The sequence below is a fragment of the Scyliorhinus torazame genome, chromosome 5 (genome assembly GCF_047496885.1).
Source record: "Scyliorhinus torazame isolate Kashiwa2021f chromosome 5, sScyTor2.1, whole genome shotgun sequence".
NCBI classification, from domain to species: Eukaryota; Metazoa; Chordata; class Chondrichthyes; order Carcharhiniformes; family Scyliorhinidae; genus Scyliorhinus; species Scyliorhinus torazame.
The window spans coordinates 188,121,522-188,130,391 of NC_092711.1; the positions used below are offsets into that span (position 1 = coordinate 188,121,522).

Consider the following 8,870-nt stretch of genomic DNA (forward strand, 5'->3'; position numbering starts at 1 on the left):
TGAGTTTCAGAATCTCAGTGATATTGACGACATGGATATCGGGAGTTTTCATTGCAATGTTTAAATATTCACTCCCACATGTTCTTCCCCATGATCAGACCAATCCCCGGGATTTCAGCCAGGGTACGCCGGAAAGTGGTGACGGAACTGGGGATGGGATATTACAGGGGTCGACAACTAGCTATAAAACAGGACAGTAATCACGTTATGGAGAAAGCGGAATGGACGGAATTATCAGGGCGAAAGGAACCGCAAGGACGTGGTAGCGTGGCCGAGCGGTCTAAGGCGCTGGATTTAGGCTCCAGTCTCTATGGAGGCGTGGGTTCAAATCCCACCGCTGCCAATGATAGCTGACTCTCTTCAGCAAGTCCTTTTGATGAGTTCCAGGCAGTTGACAAGTGTCCAGCTGCATTTGGGTGGGTCGGTCGGTGGGGAAGGAGGAGGAGGCGAAGTAATATAAATTACACCGTGACAAGGAATAGGTGGGGCTGAATGCTCTCGTTCTCTTCTGTAAGCGTTCTATGATTTTACATGAATAAAACTAGCATCATGACAGCTGCAGCCGTGTCCGAGTGATGAAGGCGATAGATTTGAAATCCATTGTGTCGTGTCGACGAGGAAAATCCGACTGACCGCACTGCTCAGGGTGACTTCCTCAAGAGTCTTCAAAGAAATTACTGTGCAGAAGGAGGCCATTCGGCCCATCGAGTCTACACCGGCCCCTGAAACTGCGCGTTCCATTAGCCCACACCCACCCGTAACCCAGCAACCACACCTGACCGGGACGACCCCAATCGATTTCAACTCTTATCACCTTCACCATTCAGCCCCGGCTCCAGCTGTCACGATGCTTGTTTTATTCATATAAAATCATAGCATGCTTACAGAAGAGATCGAGGGCATTAGGTTAGATATCTGCAATCACACAATCAGTTTCTGTCAGTTGCTTTGAACGTATATTACCAATGAGTTGGATGTTGTGCAAATGTTGCTTGATGAAATGCTTGACCTAATTTTATTTAAAATTAATATTGATAGATCTATTTGTGTGGGAACGTACTGATTCACAACAGGACTGGCAATGTTTGGGCAATATTGAGTTGTAGACAAAGCAGAATTATGTTTGGAATATAAGTAGAAGCAGGAATCGAGGGAGTATACCCCGCCCTCAGGGGTCTTAAACTACCAACGATTCTATTAATGACTACATTCACAAAACCAGGATACTACTAAAGCACCCGAGTTGCTTGGATTTGATTTGATTGGGTTCAATTCCCCCTCTTGATGTTATGAAAAATATTGTAACCCGCATTGAGTTACTGGTTTAAAAATGCATCTTATTCCATGCTTGGTGGAGACTGAGGGGTATTGCTGAAGCCTGTAATCACATTTTGTTTCGATGCTATACGTTTCCATTGAGATTATGTTTACTTTGATTCAGGATTCCCTCAGCAGACTGTATTTTTTTATCCCGAAGGTTGTTGATTTTGTTTATTTCTTTAAAGAAAAGAGACACAGTCAAGTCTCTTTGAATATCGACTTTTTCTTACCTTTCCAATTATGTTCTGCTGTTTCTACCTTTTGCGACAAAGGGAATATTTCTCATTATTCCCCATTTGTTATCTTATAGCCGACTATCACCAGTTTGCATTTCTTTCCAGTCATTGTGTCCGCCCCACAGTGTACCTTACCACCTCATCTCAGGTCTTCTAGAGAAACTAGGTGAAAAAGCTGTCACTCAGTTTCCCTGGCGGTATTGTGGTTAGGATTTGGCGTTTTGACCGCGACAGTCTGGGTTTAGTTCCTGGCCCGAGAATGTAGAATTATTGCTCTCAACCAAATTCTGAATGAAACGCAATGATTTCCTCATCAAAATCCGCTCTGCCAGAATCAGTGGAGTAAGCTTTTCGTTTTACATCAGAAATGGAAATGTCACAAATGCAACCGGTCAGGGACAATTGCAGAAACAAAAAGCGAAGGACAATGATAGGCTGCAAAGCGCTGACGATAGAGATGATAAAACAAGATAAGATCTGGGTGGTATTGGGTCAGATTGTGCCGTTTGCACCGACACAAATAACTCTCAGATCTGGATGCAAATCTCCGGCTTACTAACAAAAAAACTGCTCACTGAATTAAGTATCAAACTCTCGAACTTCCAGTGAAGCAAATGCAGTTTTCCCTCATAAAACAATAACTGTGACATTAAGAAAGTGGGATGGGAATTACTCAGTTTAAGCGGTGACACTGCGGGAGGAATAGAGAGCTGGAGTTCAACCATCAAAGCAGCAAAGTTTCAAAACAATCAATTAAGGATCACATGCTCTACACTACTTATCATAGTGCTATAACTATCAGATTGCAATGGTAGGTAAGGAAGCTGACCACCAGAAGCCCAAAAGTCCAATACATTCCATTCGTTCATTAATAACATCAATGTGGACATATCGGCGCTGGACTGGGGTGGGTACTGGAAGAAGTTTCGCAACACGAGGTTAAAGTTTTATTTGAAATCACAAATTTGTGGAGTGCTGCTCCTTCATCAGGTAAAGTATCAATAACATCATTATGTGGAGACGCCAGCGTTGGACAGGGGTAGATACAGTAAGAAGGTCTGATACCAGGATAAAGTACAACAGGTTTGTTTGGAATCACTAGCTTTTGGACTCACCTGATGAAGGAGCTACGTTCCAAAAGCTAGTGATTCCAAACAAACCTGTTGGACTTTAACCTGGTGTTGTAATAACATCACTCGCAGCTCCCATTTCTTAGCTACACCTCCTTACAAACATTGCAACCCAGTTTCCTCAGGATTTGTTCTTGGATTTAGTATTTTCTGGCTTCCGGTCCTCATTTTGAAATTAGATTTGTTTCAATATCCAACGCAGTTGAATTGCAAACCTGACGGACAAATAATGAGAAACAAGTCAATCGGTAACACAAATCCCATGGTGCTCATTTTCAGATTCAGAAGTCAGCTTTTCAATCAAATGAAGAAATGATGCAGTGAAAAGATTTAGAAAGTTGCTGTGACGTTTTGTGATTCAGCTGAGAGGATGTTTCTCCCTTGGCTCCAGCGTCTCGAAATGAGCTCAGGCTCCAGATCATATGACAGCCTTTTAGAACTGAGGAGGCCATTCGGCCCATCGAGTCTGCACCAGCCCTTGGAAAGAGCACCCTACTTCAGCTCACATAAGTCCCCATAAACTAGTGACCCCACCTAACGTTTTTGACCACTGAGGCAATTTAGCATGGCCAATCCAGCTAACATGCACATCTTTGGACTGCACCCGGACGCAGACACAGGGAGGAAGTGCAAACTCCACACAGTCACCCGAAGCTGGAATTTAACCCGGGGCCGGAGAGCTGTGAGGCAGCATTGCCAGTCAAGTCGCTGGTCTGTTATGACAATGTTCTCTGTTGTAAACGGCACATTGAATGCCAGAGTTCCCCACACGTTGTAGCTGCAGCAAAATGCCTGCTCCAGGTGAGGATCGAACTCACAACCTCGGCATAGCTCGCTGTCGTGCAGCGCTAACCGATTGCGCCACTAGAGCACACATACGGAAGTACTTCTTCAACGGTTTGGGAATCCTTTGAATTATGTTCCACAGAGCTCCGTGAATCCTCAGTTCGTGAAGATATTGATGCCTCGGATGGAGATTGTGGGACCCTAAGGGAATGAAGGGTTATCGGGATCGTGTTGGGAATTAGTTTTAAGGTTGGGGATCCGCTGTGATCTTATTAAGTGTCAGAGGAAGCGCAAGGAGGCTTTTGGTCGATTGCAGCTCCTTTATTTATGTTTTATTTAAATGGAATTACAGCAAAGAGAATGGCAAACAGAAAATCTCGAATCTGGTAGTATGGCTAAGTGGTCCAATGATATGGAGATGCCGGCGTTGGACTGGGGTGAGCACAGGAGGAAGTCTTACAACACCAGGTTAAAGTCCAACAGGTTGGTTTCAAATCACTAGCTTTTGGAGCATTGCTCCTTCCTCAGGTGAATGAAGAGGTATGTTCCAGAAACATATATATAGAGACAACAATGCAAGACAATGCTTTGAATGCGAGCATATTTTTTTTAAGCATTTTTATTAAGGTTTTGCAGAATTTTTCATAATAAAACAGTAGTAACAATAATAACAAAACAAACTACAGTGAATATTAACATAGCGTAAAAAGAGAATATACTATAACAATTAAATAGACATTACCCTACGCAGCCCAGTCTTCCCACTCCATCCCAATGAAGCACTCACCCCCCCACCACACACCCCCGCCACCGCACCCCCCCCCCCCCGCCTCCCCCCTACGGATTGCTGCTGCTGACATTTTAATTTTCCCCGAGAAAGTCGATGAACGGCTCCCACCTCCGAGAGAACCCTAGCGTAGACCCTCTTAAGGTAAACTTTATTTTCTCGAGGCTGAGAAACCCAGCCATGTCATTAACCCAAGTCACTATACTCGGGGGCTTCGAGTCCCTGCACATTAATAAAATCCGTCTCCGGGCTACTAGGGAGGCAAAAGCCAAGACGTCGGCCTCTTTCGCCCATTGAACTCTCGGGTCTTCTGACACTCCAAAGATCGCTATCTCTGGAGTCGGCACCACCCGTGTGTTAAGCACCTTGGATATTGCCCTCGCGAGCCCTTGCCAGAACTCTCTAAGCTCCGGGCATGCTCAAAACATGTGGACATGGTTTGCAGGGCTGCCCTTGCACCTCATACGTCTTCTTCCCCAAAAAGCGTGCTCATTCTCGCTGCCGTCATGTGTGCCCGTTGGACCACCTTAAATTGAATTAGACTGAGTCTGGCACATGATGAGGAGGAATTAACCCTGCCCAGGACCTCTGCCCACAGACCAGCTTCCAACTCCTCACCTAGCTCCTCCTCCCACTTGCCCTTGAGCTCCTCCACCGGGGTTTCCTCCATCTCCTGTAGTTCCTGGTAGATCCCCCCCCCCGCCCCCACCCAGGTGCCGGAGACCACCCTGTCCTGTATCCTCAGTGGCGGCAGCGTCAGAAAGGCCACTACCTGTTTTTTCAGGAAGGCTCGTACTTGCAGACATTTAAAGGCGTTTCCTGGCGGCAGATTAAATTGTCCTCGAGCGCCTTCAAACTGGGAAAGCTTCTGTCTATGAACAGATCACCCATCCTTCTGATGCCTGCCCTCTGCCAGCTCTGGAACCCACCATCCATCCTACCCGGGACAAACTTGTGGTTGTTGCATATCAGGGTCTAGACCGACGCTCCCGCCACCTTCTTGTACCTCCTCCACTATCCCCAGATCCGCAGTGTCGCCACCACCACCGGACTTGTGGAGTAACGGGTCAGCGAGAACGGCAAAGGAGTCGTTATCAAAGCTCCCAGACTAGTACCTTTACATGACGCCACCTCCAGCTGCTCCCACGCCGCCGCCCCCACCCCCCCATCGGCCACTTCCTAATCATAGCTATATTAGCTGCCCAGTAGTAGCTGCAAAAGTTCGGCAGCGCCAGCCCCTCCCCCAACTGCGCCCCAACAGCAATCTCCTTACTCGCGGGGTCTTATTCACACACCCAAAGCCCGTAATGATCCTACTCACCCACTTAAAAAGGCCTGAGGGCTGAAGATGGGGAGGCACTGAAAGACAAACAAAAATCTGGGGAGGACAGTCATTTTCATGGTCTGCACCCTCCCTGCCAGTGACAGCGGGAGCATGTCCCACCTTTTAAAGTCCCCTTCCATTTGCTCCACCAACTGGGTCAGGTTGAGCCTGTGCAGGGCATCCCATTTCCTGGCCACCTGTATACTCAGGTAACAAAAACTGTTCTCTACCATCCTGACCGGCAGCACTTTCAGTCTCTCCTCCTGCCCCTTGGCCTGGATCACAAACAACTCGCACTTTCCCATGTTCAATTTGTACCCTGAAAAACTACCAAAATCCCTCAGGATCCGCAGAAACTCCCCCATCCCCTCCACAGGGTTCGAAATGTACAGGAGCAAATCATCCGCGTATAGCGAGACCCGATGTTCCACCCCCCCCCCCCCCCCGGAACCAATCCCCGCCAGTTCCTCGAGGCTCTCAGCGCCATAGCTAGTGGTTATATAGCTAGGGCAAATAGTAATGGGAAGAGGGGACACCCCTGCCTCGTTCCCCAGTGAAGCTCAAAGTACCCCGACTTCAGCCGGTTTGTACATACACATGCTACAGGCACCTGGTACAGCAATTTCACCCAGCCAATAAAGCCCTCACCAAACCCGAACCTCACCAGCGTTTCCCACAGGTACTCCCACTCCACCCAGTCAAAGGCTTTCTCTGCATCCATCGCTGTTACCACTTCCGCCTCCCCTCCCTCTGAGGGCATCATAATAATATTCAAAATTCTCTGGACATTGGTATTGAGTCGTCTGCCTTTAACAAGCCCAGTCTGGTCTTCCTCTATCACCCATGGGACGCAATCCTCAATTCTTGTGGCCAGAATCTTAGCTAGCAATTTGGCATCCACGTTTAAAAGCGAAATCAGCCTGTATGACCCGCAATGTTCCGGGTCCTTCCCTCGTTTAAGAATGAGTGAGATCAAGGCTGTGATATTGTTGGGGGGAGGGTTCCTTTCTCTCTTTTATTTTTCTCAAACAACTCCCAATCCTTTATTCATCTGACTTTGTAAAATGATCAAAATAATAGTGTATTTGCCATCTACAATTTAGAAAAAATTATCTTATTGCATTGTACAATGCCAATATTTTACTTTGCACACACAAGAATGAAAATACTCGCAACCACAGACATTTTGTAAGAACATCTCAAATGGTATCTAAGCCAAGATTAGTGTTTCCAGTCTTACAGAATGGACGTGGATGAAAATTAAGGTCTGCATCACACATCTTACATCTACTTCATTTCACACCTACCACAGTGTGCAGGAATTATTTGTACATTAACACAAAACATATTCTATAATTTTATATTAAAATTTCCTTGCATCAGGCCTCTCTTTTTTTGATTATCAGTGGCCCTACGTTGTCTCCAGTTTCTTAATTGTGTTTGGTGTGAGAACCATCACACATTGGGAAGCGTTTAGATCGCCAGCATCTACAATACACAGCTTTATCTCCCAGGTCTTCCACATCGAATGCATGCACTACATTAGGGGTATCCTTCTGGATGTCTAGATTAACCAATGACTTGCGGCATTTGCCTTCGGAGTATAAAGTTCTGTAGGCGAGGTAACCAACAGCAGCTGCTCCAATGGTCAGTGAAATCGCTGCAGCCCATTCTTTCATAGTAGAGCTGCTCCCCATCACTCTGACTGATTGCGGATTCCCCGCTTTGCTCCTCTCTCCGGCCTCAGTCACAATGTAACAAACTGCACCAGCCGACCGGCCGGCCCACGTAATACGCCGTCCCGGCCACAGCCTTCCAGAGGGCACTGCGCAGTCTCACGGCCGACCCAAGCGTCACGCGGACCCGGGCGGCCTGCACTGCCGGTTCCTTTCTCTCTAGCCTCATTGAAGAGCCTCATCAGGAGTGGGCTCAATATTTCCAAAAATTTCTTATAGAATTCTACATGGTAACCGTCCGGCCTTGGGGCTTTACCCGATTGCATGCCCTCTATACCCTTGACAATCTCCTCCAATTCAATCGGGGCCCCCAGCCCCTCCACCAGGTCTTCTTCCACCTTTGCAAACCTCAACTGGTCCAAAAATTGCCTCATCCCTTCCGCTCCCGTCGGGGGCTCCGACTCGTATAGCTTACTATAGAACTCCTTAAAGATTCCTTTCACCCCCCCCGGATCCAAGACCGTGTTACCCTCCTTATTCTTTACTCCCCCGATTTCCCTGGCCACCTCCCTCTTTCGCAGTTGGTGTGCCAGTATTCTACTCGCTTTCTCCACGCACTCATAGACTGCCCCCCTTGCCTTCCTCATCTGTGCTACCGCTTTCCCTGTGGTCAGCAGTTCAAACTCCACCTGCAGACTCCGCCGCTCCCTCAGTGGCCCCGCCTCAGGGGCCTCCGTGTATCTTCTGTCCACTCGGAGTATCTCCTACACCAGTCGCTCCCTCTCCGCTCTTTCTCGCTTTTCCCTATGGGATCGAATTGAGATGAGTTGCCCTCTGACAACTGCCTTTAGAGCCTCCCAGACCGTTGCCGCTGCTACCTCACCCATAGTATCGTTTGTTTCCAGGTAGTCCTGGATGTTCCTGCTAATCTACCCGCAAATCTCTTCATCCACCAGCAACCCCACATCCAGTCTCCAGAGTGGGCGCTGCCCTCTCTCCTCACTAAGCTGCAGGTCCACACAGTGCGGGGCATGGTCTGAGACTGTGATTGCTGAGTATTCTGTCCCCGCCACCTTTGGGATTAACACCCTGCTCAAGACAAAGAAGTCTATGCGGGAATAAACCTTATGAATGTGGGAGAAAAAAGAGAACTCCTTCGCTCTCGGCCGCGCGAACCTCCAGGGCTCGTAAAAACCTTCAGTTCCTTAGCGACAGCCGATCGCTTACCTGTCCTGGACTTCGACCGGTCCAGCTCGGGGTCAATGACTGTGTTAAAGTCTCCCCCCATGATCAGGTTGTGTGACTAAGTCCGGGATTTTGCCTAGCACGCGTCTCATAAATTCCACATCATCCAAATTTGGAGCGTAGACGTTCACAAACTCCACCCAGACCCCCTCCCACTTTCCACTCACCATTATATACCTACCCCCCTTATCTGCCACAATTCTACCAGCCTCAAATGCCACACCCTTACTGATCAGAAATGCTACCCCCCTGGTCTTCGAATCGAGGCCTGAATGGAATACCTGGCCTACCCATCCCTTTCTAAATCTTGTGTGATCTGCGAGCTTTAAATGTGTCTCCTGAAGCATTGCTACATCTGCCTTTAAC

At 47.8% G+C, this 8,870-nt stretch overlaps 1 non-coding gene across 1 annotated transcript; it reads left to right on the forward strand.

Annotated features, from left to right (window-relative positions):
* The first annotated feature begins 261 nt into the window (after nucleotides 1–261).
* trnal-uag (transfer RNA leucine (anticodon UAG)) lies at nucleotides 262–343 on the forward strand. The gene has a single exon. It is a non-coding gene; the product is annotated as a tRNA-Leu (tRNA).
* Nucleotides 344–8,870: the final 8,527 nt, after the last annotated feature.